The following is a 20,512-nucleotide window of genomic DNA, read 5'->3' as shown; positions in this document are numbered from 1 at the left end:
CTAAATACCACCTTCAAAAAGAGAGTAGTAATGTGTTGATTAATAGTAAGAGCTACCGAATTATACAAAGTGAGGAGAAAGAATTTATATAAAATTACCTAAAATAGACAGCATGCTACAAAAGCAAGAGATCTGGAAGATCTCTTACACCAGGAATCCTTTGAAGATTGAAGAAAAATGTTTCTAAAGAATCAACATGAGGATTGTGGGGGAAGAAGAGAAAATTATTACTGGCCTAAAAAACACCATAGAGTTTCATGAAAGCTTAGGGGAGAAAAAAGCCATTACTTAACAGTGGAAGGACTCAACTGGCTGCTCTGGACATATTTCTTCAAAAACCTTCTCAGAATTTGAATATATGTTCATATCCAGGCAGCCCAGGTTCTTATTTCAAGTGAAATCCTTTAGCTGTTACAACATAATACAGAGATTTAGAAACCTTGAAGATTCAGCCCACACTTGACATTGCACAGCAAGGAGCACAGGCTTCCTCAGGACAGGAAGGAGAAAGAGAAGGCATGGATGAATAAAGAAGAGTAACCAGTAGCCCACCACAGAGGATATTCCCTGTGATGCCAAGAAATCTCCCTCTTTGCAAGGATTTGACATCTTGATGCAAGTAAACTATGGGGCACAAAGAAAGTTATTCCAGTTTTGGTGATAGATAAAATGTAACAAAATAAACTTAAGACAAAAGTTGCTTTAGAAAGGTCTTATCTACTTTCTTTCATTTACTACGTTGACATCACAGTAGTGTTGTGAGGTTTTAATTAACGTTTGGAAATTGCTACGTGTTCTTCCAAAGGAGAAGCCAATACAAATAAGACAATTACACCAAAATGGGTGATGAAACAAGGAAATGATAAAAGTAATTCTACTTGTTATGGCATCTCTCTCCAACATCTTATTGTGCTTCCTTCACATTATTAAAATAAGCCCTACTTTCCAAGCATATGTATGCAGATCATTTTTAAAAACAAAGATTGCAGAAACAGGTAATTCTTTCAGTGAGACAGTGGAGCTTGGTGGGAAGGGTAGGCATCTGTCAGGCCCAGATAAGATCAGACAGCTGCGCTCTATCCTGAAAGGATGCCATGAAGCTCAGTTTTCCTAGGGAAATAACATCTTCAGCATGAAAAGCAGCAATGAAGTGAAGTCTCCAAACCAATAAGTAGAGAAAACATGAACTCTCAGAGCTCATTTTAATCTAAAATAGCAACTCTATATCAGGTGAAAAAATGCAAGATGAGAGGAGAACACCTTTTACCAAACAGTAAAAGCTAAAGGGCAGGAGGATCATTTCACTCTATAGTCTCAACCAAATTAATCCTTTATATTAGAAACAAAGGTGACTTTAGCAACAATAATCACTGCAGAGAGCCACTGGGACAGTAAGAGAGCTAGAACACAGGACACCCAGGACAGTCTGTGGGAAGAGGGGTGGTTAAAATGGAGACAAGAAAGCCAAGCAGGTGGAAATCCAACAGCAGTCTCACAACAGGATGGTGGAGCCAGGCTTTCCCAAGGGACACACAATGAAAGTACAAGTGCTGTAAATCACAGGTTGCAATAATGTAATCTTTATTTTCTTTTACTTAAGAAAGAATGCTTCTCACCACAAGCACGGTGAAGCACTGGAACAGGACATCCAGGGAGGCTATGGAAGTCTCAAGAACTTCACAGAGCAAGGCCCCAGTTTCGTCTAACTTGGAAGTCAGCCTTGCTTTGAAAATGGAAGATGTATTGAATAACTCAAAAGGTCCTTTTCAATCTAGTTTTTCCCATGATTTTATGAAATTATGAGCTTAGGGTTGTCTGGAAAGGAAGTTTGTAGAACAGAATTATAAGAAAAACTTGAAAAATGCAAGGACTTCACAGGAAAAAAACCTATACATTTGGTCAGTGCCAGGATCTATTATTCCAGACAAGATGAGGGACATCCAGATATGCATATCTAGAGGAGAGCAAAAAAGATTCCTGGAGAAAGGAGAAAGTCAACAGGCCTATAAAGGGGATTTCCAGAAATAGAAACAATCAGGGGCACGGGCCTGTTTCTATCAGAAGGACCTCTCAAATCTGAATTATTAAAGAGGTTTTATATATTTGTTTGGAAGATGGTTAAATTTACAGGTGACAACTTTGGAGGGATGATTAGAATCAGAGATTAACTCATAGAAAAATAAAACAAGAAATGTTCTTAAAAAGATGCATTTCAATGTAGAAATGTAGGTAGTGCCACACCTGGCAGGAATAACACAGCACACAAACATATGATGGAAAATGACAGGCAGAAAATTATTTTTGAGGTGTTGCATATCACAAGCATGACAAGCCTTTGCAAGAAAAACAAAGCCCACACTGGGTGCATATTTCACTAAGACCCCTTTTGGAAATATTTTCTATAATTATTACAACTTCCCTGAGTTCTGTCTGAAATGTCTGGCTAGGTGGAAAATCTGTTAAAAGTTGTAACTTGGAGAATGCTACAAGTAGAGAGGAGTATATTAACTACTGTGTCTGTGCAAATGAAATGATGGAGAGGGACTTGAGATTGTGGAAGCCAAACTAGGTAACAGTGAAAGAGGATATCTGTACTTACTAACAAATAAATGTCTCCCAAAGACACCAGCAGTTGTGTAAAAACAAGTTATGAGACCCTGAAGTTTTCAAGGGTAACATTTAAAGAACCTGTGGTGCTGTTAGTGACTGGAGCCTGAGAATATGCTAAATACAGGCATATGCAACAATTAGAATATCAGAAAAGCACAATAGAAGTTTTAGCATCATGGTAAGAGGTATAAAAAAGCGATTCAAGATATATCCATGGGAAACAGGGGCCAGGCTGCAGGAAGCAAGGCCCTACTGCGTGTTGTTTTGTTACCACTGCAACCGATTATTTTTATTTGCCACACTGCTCAAAGAAAACCTGAGTGGAAACGCCAGGCTTTAATAACAGGTGCTGTGAAAGATAACAGCATAAGTGAGAGTTTCTGGCTGATGTAAGAGGCAGTCTCTGGAACGCTCAGTATCTACAGCAGTGTTAAACACCAACCCTGGAGCAGCCAAGCATAGGTCAGGCCCACTGAAGCACCAGCAGCGCCCAGCAAGACAGACCCAAAGAGAAAGGGCCAACCACAGCAAACCACCACATTCCTGCACTGCACAGAATAGAGCTGAATCCAGCCAGAGGCAGCAGAAAAATCAAAGACCACTTTTCTGCTACATAAAACATGTTAGTGCTTATTTTAGCCTCTGCAACGAGATGGAGCAGAAACAAACTGTACATTATGGGGAGCCTCTGCATTCCAGCAAATGCCTCAACACTGCCATGTCCTCCATCACACGAGACAATCCTCTGGCACATGGCAGCTGTCACCAATGCATTGCAAGTGAGCAGATCCTCTCCTCTGCAGAGATTCTTTCTCTTTGCCATCTTGGTGTGTTTGCCTACACTCAAGTGGCCCAGCCTTCCCCAGGAGGGGAAATACACAGGAAAAATTACTTGAAAAATCATTACCATTAGGAAAACACCGCCACTCTTGAAATGTTTTAATTAAGATGGTTAAACTGCTTAATTAAAACTATTTAAAAGGCCTGTTCTCATTTCCATTACAGACTTTAAAAATCTTATGGCCTCAAAGAGTACAAAGGGGTCCAAAAGTCTCCATAATGTAAATAATAATTAGTGAATTTATTTTCACTGGCATTATTTATAGTTAGTGATCTTCTTATATTGGCTTAATTATCATCTGATTCTAAAAGGCTAATAATTTCACTCCATTACCCTCCAGATCTGCTTCTCTTTCACAAGTAGTTTAACAGATGTCAAAAATTAAAAAATTTTAAAAATAATTTAAAAAAAAGTAAAAAAGATTAAGAGTCAAAGTAATGCAGAAAATCAAAGCTGTTAAAAGACAAGGTTGGGTAATTGCTGAACCAGTGATTCAGAATTTGTTGCTCACCACCTCCATCTGCTGAAAGTTTCTGTCTGTACCAGCAGAAACAGATCAAATCTTGTAGGTACCACTGCTCCTGGGCTGATAAACCAGCTTAAAATATATCCGTGGCAGTTTCAAAGAGTGCATTAGACAGTTCTGGTGGTTAAGGCTCTGATTCCTTCTGCCAGCTCTGCCAGTCCCTTAGTCTGCCACAGGCAAAGACAATACCTTCTAAAACTGTACAGTCGGGAATTGTTGGAACTTACCTCTCAATATCCAAATTCATTTGATTTTCAACAAGATTTGGGTCTTTGAAAATGAAACTAAGGCTTTATGGGGGAAAATTTGCTAGGACTCAGATGCTGAATAAAAATCACAATGCATACAAGCATCAATATCTACACACACACAAACACCCTTCTGTGCATGTACTTCCAGATCAACCATTACGTGAACCACACAAGAGGAGCAGGAACAGAGGGATCATCTTTGTGTATTCCAAATTGAGAAAATTATCAAAGTAATGCAGAATAATTTATAGGGGTGAACATCAGCTAAGAAGTGATGAACAGAGAATATGTTTTTTCTACCAGCTTACTTCCATAAAGACACTGACACTACTGCATCCCTGCTGAACGAGACCAGCCATGCACAGGGAGGAGGAGCTGGGAAAGAAGACTCTCTGCTCAGTGTGTTTGTTCCTTTTTCCACTCCCAAGACACAAAATTGAAATGTACATTTCAGTAACTTAGCTGAAAACAGCACGTTCTGCAATTTCCACCAAGCGGGTCCCCAACGCACAACTGCTGCTCCACAACCAAATGTCAGCAGAGCAGCTGAGCCACACGCAGGCCTGGGAGGGAAAGGGAGAGCTCAGGAGCCTGGAAAGAGAAGGGAAATCTCAGCGCAGAGAAAATAACAAAAACCCTTCTGTTTGGCTACTTGATGACATGTGGTTTGAGCTTCCTTGTGAATCCCTGTCAGGTCAACTACCAAGCAGAATTGGAATATCACACCAGCTAATGTCTCAATCCCAATACTTTTTTCAGGAGTGGTACTCCATTATTCTCCCATTTTAGGCAGAAAGGAAGCCTACAGCCCAGTTTGCCTCAATATGTAAGGATAGGTTTCTAATAACTCTATGTCACCTTGGAAAATTAAAATAGTACCTCTTGTTCTGATTGTATATGAAAGTATAGCTAAAACAAATTTCACGGCACTGATTAAGTGTCGTGTTCACTAAACTTTCCAATCCCATTATGGATCTTTCTATATTGGTGTTTGCGTAGGCTGCACGGTGAGTAAGAAAAATCAGATTTCAGGTGCTCACAAGCATGACAAATAGGCACTGAAGTGGCCTTGAGCACTGTGATGTAGTAACAGAGAGGAAATTGAAGCATTCAATATTCTGAGGTGCCTGAGCCCTCTGCAGATGGCTCTTGGATAGCTGTTTGTAATCTAGCAGGAAGAAATCATCTGGTTTTGTGAGGGCTTTTTTTTGTTTGTTTTGCTTTGACGCTGCCAAAATAAATAATTCTAATGCAGGCAGCACAACGTGAGTAATAATAATACACACACTAACTTGCAGCTCTTACTTTAGGCGCTCATCTCCAAATGAAATCAGTGCAAGATTTAGCAAGTCCTTTGTACAGCAACAAATCTCCAGTTCCAAGAGACTACTGTACATTTCTGTGTTAATTAGGAGCTTTGTGGAATTTAATTCAAGGTTGCTGACAGAAAGGCTTGTGATGAGGAGTATTTTAAACCTGTGACTGACAGTAACAGCAGTGCTGCCGTCTATTGCCTTAGTTGGACTATGTGTTCTGCCCATCTTCATATCCCACCATTTCATGAAATAACTTGATGCTTAATAGCTCATGAAAAAAATAAATATATTTCTGTACGTTAATCTTTGTATTATTCTGCATTTTATAATTGGGTATGTAATTAAAATGAAGAAATTGAATTATATGCTTTTATTTTGGGGCCTGTTTCTGTCTGGCAAGTAGACCTGTGGAAAGAGATGGATTCACAGATGAATAGATGATCTGAATATATTTATATATTATATAATCCATTCAGACATTGTCTTTCAGTGAATGAAGACAATATCAGCAGGTATTTGATAATCAGATATCATTAGTTCATGCATAAAGATAAATTTTAATCTGTTATACTGCACTGAAATTATGGAGGTTTAATAGTTTTAAATTAAGAGCGTCACTGTTTTAGATTTTCATATATATGGAGGTACTGCAATTCTGAAATAAATTTTAGTATTAAAAAAGTCACAAAATAATAGAATAGTAATATTTCCTCTTAAAATTGTCAGGCACTTTTGAGTCCCAGCAAAAATTTCTGATTTGTTAACACAAGCCTCCCTGATCTTCCAGCAAAAATAGTTCTGTATCTTCAAATAAAATTAACTCAGATTAGGTTGCAGGTTTAATCAAACATGTAGAACACAGATCAGAGCAACAAATTGGCTATTAGTCAGTAGTATGCACAGGTGTGACCCTGCAAAGGTCAACAGCCAGGCACTTTGTTCAAGTATGGAAAGTTAAAAATAGCCTGTGCAAGTGGAGTTTATATAAATTGGTGATGTACAGTAGCCTTTGAAGGCGAGTAAGAGTGACAAAGTGTATTTAATTACCTAAAATTTAATTGACTTGTACAGGAGAAAAATATGAAATATGAACAACCCAGCAGCTTTATGAAAGAAGAGGTACTTTATAAGACTATTAGAATTTCTATTGATTTTGTGAATAATTGTGTCCTTGATTATTTTATCTCTCTTTCCACACATTCAGCCATCCCCTGCAAATGAAATTTAATTATTGTTTAGACAGAATCTGAGCACATCCTCAAGCAAAATAGTACAACCAGCAATGGCACAACAATTCGACAGCTCCCTGCAGCAGTACACAGAATCCATCCAAAATTGGATTGTGTCTCAGCGTGCTGCAAAACTACACATTGCTGGCTCTCCTTGTGCTATCAGACATAGCCAAGTCAGCCAAAGGATGAAATTAGGTAGCTGATAGTTGAATTCCTGTTTCTCCCTCAAAGCCAGCACTCGCATACTTACAGTGCCTTAGGACCAAGCCTGCAGACCGTACCAGGGCAGTGACTCCCTACTGGTGGCCTGTCCTTCACAGAGGGAGGAGAGGTCTCTGTCCCTTGTCACTGAGGAAGAACTGAATTAAATGACAGAAGGAAAGCAGCACGTGGAGGATGTCGAGCTTGGTAGCAAGCAGGACACCCCAATATCACAGGGATTGTGCAATGCAGGTCACAACATCAAGCTGATGGTTCAGACTGGCTGAAGACTCAGGCCGATATCACAGCACCAGTTATGCCTGGTCCAGAGTGGGAAAATCCACTTAATTTTGAGATATTCTTCATGCCTCCTTTCAGAGGAAGAAGGGTTCTTTCAAAGTCACCAAATACTGTGCCCAGCCATGACATTTCTGCAAAGGTTGCAGGAGTACAAACAAGAGCTGGACTCAGCAGCTGCCTGTCATCTATGCCAGGCCTGGATGCCAGCATAGAAGACTGATTTAAAATTGCATGATGTGGTACATTTAAAATGTACATCAAAAACCTGAATTTATACAGGCTGGATTCATCCCTAATTTTATAAGTACATCTTGTCATATTTTCCAGGCAGCTTAACCTTTTGAAACTACTGCCTAATACCGGGCCAAAAACATCTTTTAGGTTTAGAAGGGGTTTAAATTCAAAATATACTTGTCACTTCTGCTTCAAGTAAAGATTAAAAGCTGGTAAAAAAGAGTCTCACACTGAGCTAAACCCACCCCAGGATGATGTTATAAATATGCAGAGACTATGGGGAATAAAAACAAAAAAAGACCTTTCTTTCAGCAAAGAAAGCTGCTTCCTCCTCAGGATCAAATGTGATCCAAGAGAAAATGGTGAAAACTATAAAAAATTACACAGAATGAGAGTCTGCAGCAAAATTTAGAAATATTCTTCAGTAATATGTAAGAGAACAAGGAAATAAGCATCAGTTTAGAGTTCTAGATTGAGTCACCCAAGTTAACCTCTGAATACTCACCAGCATGACCATACTCAAGGTCTGAGTAAAGCTATTGACCTGCAATGAGACTGAGGAATGGATGTTTCCAAAGGGAACGTAAAGCTTGATGTTCTCAAATTGAACATGTCCAATAGTCACCATTAATAAAGTCTGATAGCATGATTTCTCTAATAAATCTAATTCAGGCTTGAAAAGAGAAAACACACTGTGTGTGTTTTAAAAGGTTGAGTGGAATCACTTGGAAGCTACAAATTCATGAGTCTGACCTCAGTAGTTTGTGAATCTTTAGAACACACTTCGAAAGGTTTTATAAAATGCAGATATAATGCAGACAAATGGAGACAAAAAGGATGGTCCTGTACAATGGCCAGAAGAGCTTTTGCTTGTGCACTTTCTCAAGAGTGAAAATACAAAGGGAAAAAAATAAAGAACAAGAAGAAAAAAGGAAAAGCAGAACAAGACTCTACCCATATTTGTAGGCAAAAGAGCATATGGAAGTGGAAGATGGAGCCCTGGTGTTTTCTGTAATATTCCATGTGCAGCTGTGAATGCTCGCACTAATGCCAGTTAATCTGCAGAGCCATGGAGTGAGGGAAGGCAGTGTTGGCCACAGCACTGGAGTCATCTACTACTCTTCAAACACTGAAACTGAATCCTTCACATCCTCCTGGACTCCGCCAGAAGGGAGCAGATGGAGCCTCGCTAAGCTGCTCATTCAAACACAAATGCATAATAAAGCAGTAAACATTAGGGGTTTGACATGATACCAAAGCAGAGGAACAGCAATAGTTTTACTAAAAGTGCTTCTCACTTAAACCTTTCTCTGATGCTTCCAGTAGAGTGAAGACTTCATGGCTTAAATCAGGACTAGCAACAAAAAATTAAATCTGAGTAAACCTGGTTTATATTAGAAAACAATTAAAAATGAAGAAAATACTCTTTGCAATGGCACAGTCTGACTTTGCTTTTATGTGACACACCAGTTTCAAGCAGCTCTGCAATTTGCTGTTTGCATCCTTGCAATTAAGGCAGAGATCATCCCTGACATCCTGCACTAAGAGGATGCCTTTCAGCTAGCTTTCGTTTTTTTTTTTTTGAAAGGTCTGACAATTTTCTCTTTCATTCCTACTCCAGCTGAAATATGGATTTTTTTTTCTCTTTCCAGCAGTCAAAGCTTTAGAGAACAAATAAAATGAGGATGAAAGTTCTTCTTGCTCAGCTTTTTAATTTAAAGGTTTTTCTGCTTTAATTTTCTTTCCTTCTTTTTTTTTTTATTTCATTGAAATCTTATGGTCGGTAGTAAATGTGCCATCCAAGTATCTCTTTTTCCTGAAACCATGGCAGAAACCATCCATCCCTTTGGGATAAACAAGCTGAAAGAAGACTTTCTTTTGTTCTCTTTCCCATGACTGAAGTGAAATTGCTTGTACCACTGGATTAAAACTTCATTTCGAAGGGGTTTTCTTAATAAATGCAAAGTATTATTCATAGAAAGATAGACAGGACAGAAAAGAATAAGGGATCCACAAGAAGAATAAACTTCAAAAGAGTTTTCTCCTACTTTGTGGATATCTTACTTGAATTCTGACATCCTTCCTCCTCATAGACCAATTCTGACTGCAAACCTTTTCAAACCATCTCTTTTGAGTTTAGGAACATTTTCAAATCATGTGTGATCTGATGCATTCCAGCCACTCACATGCGGCATTCTGTTTTGTCTGGATGCATTCCTGTCTCACTTTATTAAATACCTTGAGGACAATATTTGTTGCAATACCATTAGGCAAAGAAGAGAATGTGAAACAAAGTCTGGATTCTGAATTCCCTGACCAGTCTTGTCATTCAAATAGAAATAAAGAGTATGGAATAAATCCAAAGAGGAGAAGGAGAACACAGTTTTCTGTGCTTATTTGAAAGATAATGATGTCCTAGGGGAGACAATAAAAGAAAATGAAATTGTACAAAGGACACCTCCAGCACATCTAGTAAACCTTGTAGGAAAACACAACAACAAAATCAATAATAAAAAACTATTTGTGAGGATGCTAAATAAAGCAAGCAAGGAACAAGACCTTTGAAATGCATGTATTGTAAACTGAGTTGTAATACTTCAAAATAATTATTCATAATCCAGGCTGAGATTCAATAAGGATATTTACCCAGTGCTTGTCTCTTCTTTTGTGCAACCTGACTTCTTATAAACAATCAGGGAAAGAGAAACATGGCAAAGCTCTTCAGCATAGTGCACACCATGTACTGTTCTGCTCAAAACAATGCCTGCATTTGCCCAAAATATGTGGCCATGTTTAAGGAAGAGAGTTCATGTGCTGTTGTGTTCCATTTGCATGGATGGTTACTCCCCTTAAACCTTGCTGATTCTTATGTAAGAGGAACAAAGTCTCATGCTGCACTGCTTCACAAATACAGCAGCTACACAAAGTCCAGCAGTATCCCAAAATCAACATTTTGTAGCAGGTATAACAGTGTATTTTATATATTCTACTAATTTAAAAGGGATAATCAGATTTTCATCTGATTATTACAATTATCTCTTTGTGCTGAAACTGAGCACTATAAAAATAGTCTAAATGGGTTTTGGGAAGAGTGGGATAAAGTCACTGAGTGAACTGGAGTAATGCTTGACAGAATGGCAGGGATGAATCTACAGGTGTGCTATAAAACATATGTATTAAAAAGAAAAGAAACCAACAAACCAACCAGAATACACATATACTTCTAGCCCAGTAGTTCTGCATATAAAACAACTTATATTCATTAATGATCACAAAGCACCTCTCTCTGTTTTAAGAGACAAGTTCCTAAATACTTATCCAGTGCTTTGAACACTGAAGGTCTTTTAATTGAAAGAGACCTGCACACTTCAGCAGTACTTAAATGTTTTCAGGGAATCCAAAATTCATCTGAAAGTTCAAAGAGATTCATACATTAAGTATTGGCATTTCAAGTGGCCAACTCTTAACCTGTCAAATGATATATCTTAAAAACTACAACAAAAATCTCTTTTTAGAATACTTTTGGTCCAGTCATGCATTGCAGTTTATCAGTAGCAGTAAAGTTTGGCAAACACAGAGGCTGTGGTTGAAGTTCATATCAATATAGCACAAGGTCCAGGAAAAAAAGCTTTTTTGTCTCACTAAAAGCTTTTCTAAAGATTTAACTAGAAAAATGCTAATGCTATTGTAAGATTTCTCTGCACCCACATTCCCCCTGCAAGAGTTTCCCGCACATTGTCACAGATATTAAACATAAATGCAAGTCATGAATATAAAACAAAAAGTCCTTTTGCACTACTACAATAAGCACAGCATTTACATTTCAGGAACTACTGAATGATAACAATCATAACTCTGAAATTATTTACTGCAAAATTTTGTTCACTAAAATAACTTACTCTAAATATGCAATTCTCAAGTACAGGAAAAGTTTAAGGAGAAAAACCCCAGGTTCTTATTTTTGCATCATATTTTATAAATCAAAAATTAGCTTTATCCAAGTCTTAGGACATTTAATAATTACATTTACACCTTCTATTTTTCCCTGGAGATGTGCTTCACTACACAGGTACACAACGGAGTAGGGATGCTCTGACTGATCTCTCCCTTCTCTTAAAAGTCCAAGATGAATTCCCACTTACTATAAATGATCAAAGTTTTATGGAGTAATGACAGTTTAAAATACTTTTTTTCCCTACTTTTACTGCAGTCCTGTCATTAAGACTAACAATCTAAAGTAGCTAAGAGAATGAGTAAGCAAGATGATTTACACAGATGATAGTGCAATGGTAAGATCCTTTCTGATTTTTTTTGTAGCCGAAGCATTAAAAAGATTTACACCAAGGTCTTTAAGTGAAAAGAGAGCATTGCCAAAGAGGTCTGGCAAGCTCTTCTATCAATAAAACACTCTGCCCCATAAATTTAACCAAACCCTCAGCTTAAACCTGATTAGCACTAGAAGGAGCTTGCCTTGTTACCAGAGAAGCCCACCAGGCCAGTATCCAAAGGTTCTGATAAAAATCAGACAAGATAGCAACACTTGTATAAAATTTTCACCACCATGGCATCTCTTATACTTTTCTTTTCTTTTTTTTCCCCATGAAGCCACATACAAAAACTGAGAAAATATTTAGCATGAGAAAGCACAGGCTCTAATACAGAACAAAGTCATGTTGAAATCATTTAGGGCTGGGCACAGTAGTAAAACCTTATATGTTTCTATACCTGGCTGATCTGTACCTTTATAGCAAGACTTACAAAAATCAAGGCATAGGGTTTAACTTCTTTCAAAATGTTCTTCAGTAAGAGGTCAATTTAGAACAAGCTTGTATCTTTTTCATAATCTAACTCCTACTATTTTGTTCATCAGAAATAGCCTGAATCAGACCTGAGTTCAGGTGTAGGGCAGGTTCAGATCAAGGCTTAATTTTATGACTGTATCAGTATATGCATTTGACATTTAAAAGCAGCAGTACTTGATACACCTCACAGCAAAATTTCAAGACAAAATCACAGAAAGAAAACAGAAGGTTTGCTGTTGCTCAGTATAACAGAACACTATTTGTTTGGTGCTAAAAATGGGCTTAAGGTTGTAAGCCATGAGTGTTTTGACAGTCCTTGCTTCCAGATCAGCTGTTCATGACATTTCCATCAACTATCAACTTGGATTGCAGCCCATCCAGATCTAGAAAACAGGTGCCACCCAATTTTGGACTTCACCCAAAAAGAGTAGGGAAGATAACTCGTATGTCCTCACCCTCACCCTGAAAGTCTGAATAAAGTGATAAACTTTATATAGGCAGCTCCAACCTTCAGATTCTAGCAGGAAGAAAAGCAAGGGCCCAAAGGGGTGGACAAGCAAAAGGGTCTGTTGGTTGCTTGGTCTTTTTATGCCATAGCAATGCAGCCCTCTGCTGTCTGAGGGCAGCAGGTTGCCCCCATTCAGACATCTCTGAGCCAAATCCTTTAACCTCCAAACAGATACAAACAAATACATAGAAAGAAATGCACCTGGATGGCAGCCAGGTTTGCCTGCTGACCAGTCCACACGTCCTGTGCAATTCTGAAACTGAATCAGGACACAGCCTTGCATAACTGGTCCATCACAGCAGTGCTGAGTTTCTATGGAAAAGTTTGATAAGCAGCTGGATATCATTCAGGAATTGTAGTGCTCCTTTAGCCAAACAAGGGTGGAAGAGAAAGCCACCGAAAAGGGAGGAACCTTCCATAACCAACACCTTTCCCAGATCACTGCTGTGATTTGGCAGTCTGTAGGCAGCCAGAAGTGTCAGGAATTTAAACAGCTCTGGTTACAAACCTTGCTGGCAGCATTTACAAACACAGAACCACAGAACACATCCCTCTTTCTGCTCAGCCTTTTCCCCAACCAAACTTGAGCACATGGAAGTCCAGTTTCCAATTCTCCAGCTTTTGCCCAGGTCTCAGGCTACATACTGGACACTATCAATACCCAGTTGTAAAGTGGTGTTACAAAATCCAGGTATTGACATGGTAAAATAACACCAAAAAAATTAATAGGGAGCCAACATGCATCAAAGGAAAGTCAGCCTACAAGTCTTATTCCTAATCTTTTATCTGCATCAAAGAATTTACTCCCCTATCCAACCACAGATATTATCTACTGCTGTCTAAAATATAGTTAGTGTTTCTAATGGTATTCTGATAGAGACAAGGAAAAAAAATACTGAAGGCTACCCATGAAAGTGCTTGCCAGTGTTCCTTGTTGGTCAGAATTGTAAGTTTTAGCAAATAAATTCACTATTTCAAATTATAGGAGAACCTGTGTCAGCATTGCACGCGTTCATTCAAAAACATGCATTCACACGTGCATAGGAAGCTCCAGAAATGGATATGTCCTAAACAAGAAACAGGACAGAATGTGACCTTCATGACCACAAATATTTAACTGAACACAGAGATTTTAAGCTGTTTTAGGAAAATGCTTGTTTCACATTCACCAGTTTGGAGAGAGATTCCTCTTCTGCAAATGCAACTACATCAGCTCTCCAATGGCAGATGGCAGCAGTGATCATAAACAGAAGGATTTTATTCTCTGGTCAACATCCAGTTGCCAGGATTTTTATATAGGTTCCTTTATCGTTGAAATGAAGGAAGACTTGCATCTTTTTCTTCATTCACATACAAAATATTTAGGAAAAATTAGCAGGAAACTGTCATAGAAACACAGCATCTTCCCCCCTGCTCCCTGCCTTAGCATCTTGTACAGCAGCCTGGGAAACCAAAACAGATCATGCATTGAAAAACAGTTTTCAGAACAATTCATTAAAAGAAGTGAAGAGTGCTTGTTGCTTTCATGCTCTCCCCAGATGATGTGTCAACTGCACATCATATATGCAAGCCCTCATTCCTTACAGACCTGGTCCCAAGAGAGAGTTAAAAGTGGGAAGACACATTACTCATCCAAGTATGAGAAGTTGAAAACGTTCAGAGGAGATTACAAATGTCATTTTTCCCACCGAACCCCTTCCAAGCTAAGTCCTGTTTACTGTACACGTTCTCACAACCGTCGCCTTTGGCTCCACTGTTGTAGAACCATCTCAACCTCAAGTACCTTCCTTGAGGGAAATGCAGAGTATTTCGCTTGTTTTTAGTGCACTAGGAGAGACATGAAACTTATTCATAAAGAAATTGTTTCTTCTCTCCCGTATATTTACTCCCACGTGAAATACAATTTTACATCCTGCATATTGAGGAGTTGTGTAGAATTGTGATTTACAGCACTTTTTTCACCCACCTTCGTTAAAGTTTTTTTTTATTCCAAACAATTTTTTTGTTCTGTTCGACTTTTTATTTCAATTACTGGGTTTTCTCCTGCAGCGTATGAATTTAAAGAAGTTCTGGAATTCTGTGCCCAGTATTTGTTGCGGAGGCCTGCTGTCAGTAGATGGCAGCATGTGGCTGCTTAGCTCACAGGCTCTGCCAAAATTCATACAGGGGAAACAAACTTCCAGACAGAAACAGCTGGGTCTTTGTAAGCCCTTATCCCTACATGTCTTTCCCAGCAAAATACTGTACTGATGCCTCTTACAAAATCCTTCAGGGCCTGATTCAAACTGTGACGTTTTCCTTGGTTCCTGGTTTGGTGTTTGGTGGAGAATTTTCTTTTCCCAAACAAATGTGCAGCAGAAATTAAAAGATTTTTGTAAAGCGGAGATAATCTGGACAAAGTTTCTTGGTACAAATATTCAGAAAGGTTTGTAAATTTGGAATTCCAGCCCTGTATCTGAAGTTCAAGACATCAGTTCTACCAACAAAACCATTTCTTTTATCCCTGCCTGTTCACAGTTCTTGACTACACAAGGTGCTTTTTTCCTGCTATCAAATAATACACACGCATACACAATATTTTCTCACTTTCCTACCTGTATAAAAGGATGCAGCAGTGTTTCCAGGGGTTGAACCTAACAAAATTTAAAATAATGAATTCCAAAATGTCACTGCTCTCTCAAGTGGTTTTCATATGATAATTTAAAAGGAAACAAATTCCAAGTAAGTACCACGTACAGATTTCAGCCATTCTAAATTCCTAATTCTTTACATTCAGAAAACGAAAATGGGCTTGAGAAAATGTGCACTGCTATTTGCACTTGCAGTCTACAGTTTGCATCTCTAAGTATATTGGATGCTGTGGGCAACATAACAAAAGTGCATTTCTGTATGCAAGATTTATTTCAATTTATGTGATATGTTTCTTTCACGTTAGGAAGTTTAGGGTGTGTTTATAACAGTTTTCACAGTGGATAGAAACCTCCTCTCTCCTACCTGGATACATCCCTTTCAGCTTCTGACAATATAGAAGTTTAACAGTGTATTTTTTCTGAAAATTTTATAAAACTGCAAAGAATCCACTAATAGCTCACTCATCCCCTGTGTCCTGTTGGTTGTACATTCAGAATTACTTGGTCATTTCAAAATAAATGCTAAAGAAACAAGAACCTATTTTTGGTTTCTGATGTGTTTTTCTTATCTGACTTGATTTCATTAGCCTTCTTCTGTCCCACAGAAGCAGCTAAAATTCCACTTTTCCCATGTTGCAAGTATGAGCTGCTTCAGCACTGTGGGGAAAGAAAACCCTTCTGTGAAGCAATGTCATGCTTTCAAATTATAATATATCACACAAGCAATCTTAATAAAACAAGGCCTCAAAAGGGCCTTGTGACAAGTGAGAGCTCATAGATGTTTTTAAAGCATCAAGTCCATCTGTTTTGAGCTTGTGAGGGTAGTGGACATGGCTCCCACGCCGGAGGCTGGATAGCTGGAGTGCACAGCACTGATGGAAGCACTACCTGGGAATCCTGTGCTCCTGGATGGGCTCATGTGCTTGAGCCACAGGGTCCTTCAAGCCTCTGAGCTCTGGGCACCCAGATCAGGGCCTCTCCCTACCCAGTCCTGCTGCCCCAGGACTCTCAGTGTCTGTCAGGAGGAGCATGTGCTCCCCCAAGCTTCCCCTGGCAGCTCCTCAGATTATTTAATCTCCAAAAGTCCATCTGTCAAGGAACAGAAGTTGAAACCAGCTGCTCATCCATGGAGAGCATCACTAGGCAATTATTGCCACAGATTATCTCAAAAAATCCAAATTTCAATATGCCTTTGAAGTTCAGTGTGCTCTGAATTGCAACAGATTAACTACAAAGAAGGATGCAAACATCCTTTGTATTGCTAAACAGTATTAATGGAGTAAAATGATGATGGGATTTAAAGATCTCAAGGTAAAGACAATTTAAAAGGCATCAATTACAGTGAAGAATGGCAGTAAAAGGTCTGCATCAACCTGAAACTGTAACCACAGGAAAACACAGGACATTTTCCACTTCTCCAGGTTCCAATGCTGCCATAATATATCCTACTTACAACTATTGCTTCGCAGTTTCTGAGCACACCTTATACTCAACATGGCAACTGACAACACAATTCTTTGTATCTTTGATAAATATTCTTCCCATCCTCTGATTTCTTTTTTATGACCTCTTTTTCCTTATTACCTTACCATTAATCTCTATTTCCCCCCAACTTCTCATTACAGGTGTTTTCTCCCCTGTTTCTTCAGGTCTTAATAAATTCAATGTATCATAACACTGGGGGGAGGGAAGAATCTTCTCTGAAGCAGCATTTAACAAAGAGAAGGTTAAAAGAGGGGCAACAGGATCTAGTGTCATTATATATTTAAATAGTGCTAATAGTGCCTGAGCAGGCATGCCAGAATTCACCAGCTGTCCCTAAAGGTACAAGCCAGCTTTCTGCCTCCTCACATTATAGCCCAGTTTAACCTCTGCTGGAACATATCTCAGCACAGATAGATTGTAAAACCTCCTTCACTAGAACCAGTCTGAATCATCTGCCCTCAGAAATGTTGAGAGTTTTTCTGTAGAGTTAGAAATTCAAAGATTAAACTCAGGGTTACAGAAAACTAACACAGCAGAAGTAGAGTTGATGAAGTTGCATAACAGAAGAAGGTTCTTCACAGATATCCATATGTATATGGAAGATATATCTGTATAGATATTTGTATGTATATATAATATACACATTATAGATATTTACATAGATACATATAAGTATGTATCTGTATCATAAATCGGATATGTAACTAATATTTTCTGTATGGACAAACTATGATACCATCAAAATAAGCAGAATTTGGCATAAATTTGAATGGGAACCCCTAATGGGGAAATAGTTCTGGACCTAGAAACATGCAAGAAATTAAGGCACAATTTAGCAGAGGCAATAAGATAATCGTGCTGTCTCCAGTTAAAAGAACAGCCATTGAGTTGCAGGTAATGATATCTGATCTAGACAGTTTCAAATGTTTAGGTTAATTGTCACCTAAATGCAGCTAGAAAACAACAGATCAAAATTTATGAGGAGTCACATTCTCACTCTCTGACCTCACTGTTAAGAAGCAAAAATAGGATCTACAAATTAGAAAGAGAATGAATTTCTAGAGAAGTATGTGAATAGGAAGAATCTGTATATTTAATTTTGGCAATCTTCATATGAATGTGCAACTTCTAGTGTCTGAAATCAGCTTTTTTAGGCTACTACATGTAACATTTTTCTGAGTCTGTGTCTGGAAAGGATTTAGTCTTGTCTTGGATAACCTTCTGGGACAAAATCTCTGGCAGCCTGCTGTGCCTGTATCTCCCAGTTTTCCTTCAGACCTTCAGCAAAAGAAGCTTGGTGTCATTAAAAAGTTCTCCTAAATTCTACTCAGACAAGCTGGTATTTAGTTAGGGCTTTTTTCACTCAAGAGGCATTATATGACTGCTCCCTTACAAGCATCCTTTAGCTCCACAGTCCTCATAATTTGTTTAGGTTAATAACATATACAGTGTACCAGACCTTCAGCAAGCTTCCACAGTTGTGCCAGATGCCATCAGTGGAAGATTTTGGCAATGAAGCACCTTCAGTTCAGCAGTCCAACCAGACCCAGTAGTGAGTGCTGTCCAGATGAAGTCTCTGTTACAGACACAGAAACCTCAGGCAAGATTTAACTTTGGAAAATTGTTGGAAACCTGCTTTTTGTGGCAGTGCTGGAGGTGGAAATGCACTTTATACACCATATAATCAACATTACCACAGCTAGAAGGTTAGAACTGTTTCACATCAAGAACAAAATACTTCACTCTTCTGTTTAAGCCTTCCTAATTTTACTGTTAAATAAAATGTCTCAGGTTTCATCCAGTCTTTCACAGTGTACTATCTGACACCGCCTGCATTAGGCAGCCCTTGTCCTTATGCAAGTTCTTGTACCTACAAAACTATTTCATTTAACTGTTTATAAAGCAACTTCTCAGTCCTGACACTGCCAGAAAAGTTTCAAATACGGCATCTGTCCCTCTTGTACTTTCCCTGCATTCACCAATGCTTTGGAAATGAAGCCACACCTCAAAAATCAGGCCTGGATTACAAAGAGGCAGCGCAGATGCAGAAGCCAGCGGTGATGCACCGAGCTTCAAAACCACAAAAGGTCTGAAGATTGTTTTTAATAACCTGGCCTCATCCTGAAGGAGAAGTAGGAATTAAAAAGGAGGAAAAAAGATGAGGCATGAGATAATCAGCTTAGATAAACCAAAGGCATGATTTGATTCAGTTTGCTCTGCAGTCAAATTATTGGGTACATAACGCACTCTGGGTCACTTTAGGCAACTTCTAACGGGCACAAAGAGATTTGGGAAGCAGGGGACACACCATGTAAAAGTACAAACCAGTTCCTTATTGTCTGATACACAAAAATGATTGCTAGGATTAATGAGCTACCAATCCAAGGCTTGAGAATCCAAGCCAGAGATGGCTTCAGATGTCTGCTGCAAGCAACATTTGCCAGCCAGGTAGATCATGTGAGGAGGCTTTTCTCTGTCCTTGGGACAGGTTGAACCTTGGTGCTGCAGAGCTGCCATCTTAGGTCTCCTTGTTTTCTTCTTAGAACTGTGTGGTTTTCCATGGTTTTTTTCTTTTGAATCCTTGAGCTGCCAATTATGCCCTTCTCACCAACCTTATCTCTGCAGTTTCACCTGTGTTTCTTTGCACAACTCTATTCTGTGCAGGCTTTTCCAGCTCTTGCCATCAGGTCAGCAGGTTTCTCAGAAGTCTGAACTGGGGCTGCCCAAACATTGCTGTGTGCATGCTGGATCTTGGATCACAGACAGCTGAACTGCTTGGAGGAGGGTTACAGGGACAACAGGCTATTCTGGAAAACTACTGACATTCTCTTATGAAGAGCCATCACTTTTATTGTCAGATCCCATTGCGCGAGGGAGCAGAGAGCAGCAACACACACTTAATAAAATAAAAGAACCTCTTCGCATCTCATTCAACTCTGACACAGCAGTGAGAGCAGCAGAGGATTCACTGCTTGGGAGCAGTGATCACACAAAAGCAGACTGAAGTACGTAACAGACCTCTCCATTTGCACTAAGAAGTTAAGCAACAGTAAGCCTACTTAGGCCTGCAGATGGTTCAGTGCCTATAATGCCTGGCTTGGGTTTTAATGCAGAAATATCAAAAGCTGTTAGTGGCAATGCTGAATGACCTCCTGCCTACAGTCAGTGATTCGCTTTTAATACTGAACACGATCTACAGAGTGGCTGATCACATTTTGAGTCTCATTAGGTAGTCACCAATGGAAGGGAAGAGGCACTAGCTAACTCTCTCTGCCCTGGTGAGCAATTGCAGGATAAAACACTGCCAGCCCTCATGGATAAGAACCTGCACACTCTGGGAATGCAGCAGCAAGAAAAGTTTTGTGTGTGCAAACAGCCTAGGCAACATGTGTCAGATGTGGCACTGCAGGAAAAGCACAGGAAATAAAAAAGTCATCATGGATATAACAACCTTATGTGTGACACTCTCTCTTGTGAGATGAAGAAATTTCCCTATCCTACCATGTAATCACATCTAACTGCATGACCCCACTGCTTTGTTCAGTTGCACAGCTAAAAAATTGTTTTCCACCTTTT

The sequence above is a fragment of the Corvus hawaiiensis genome, chromosome 7 (assembly GCF_020740725.1).
Source record: "Corvus hawaiiensis isolate bCorHaw1 chromosome 7, bCorHaw1.pri.cur, whole genome shotgun sequence".
Lineage (NCBI taxonomy): Eukaryota > Metazoa > Chordata > Aves > Passeriformes > Corvidae > Corvus > Corvus hawaiiensis.
Note: the sequence above shows the minus strand (reverse complement) of the source record.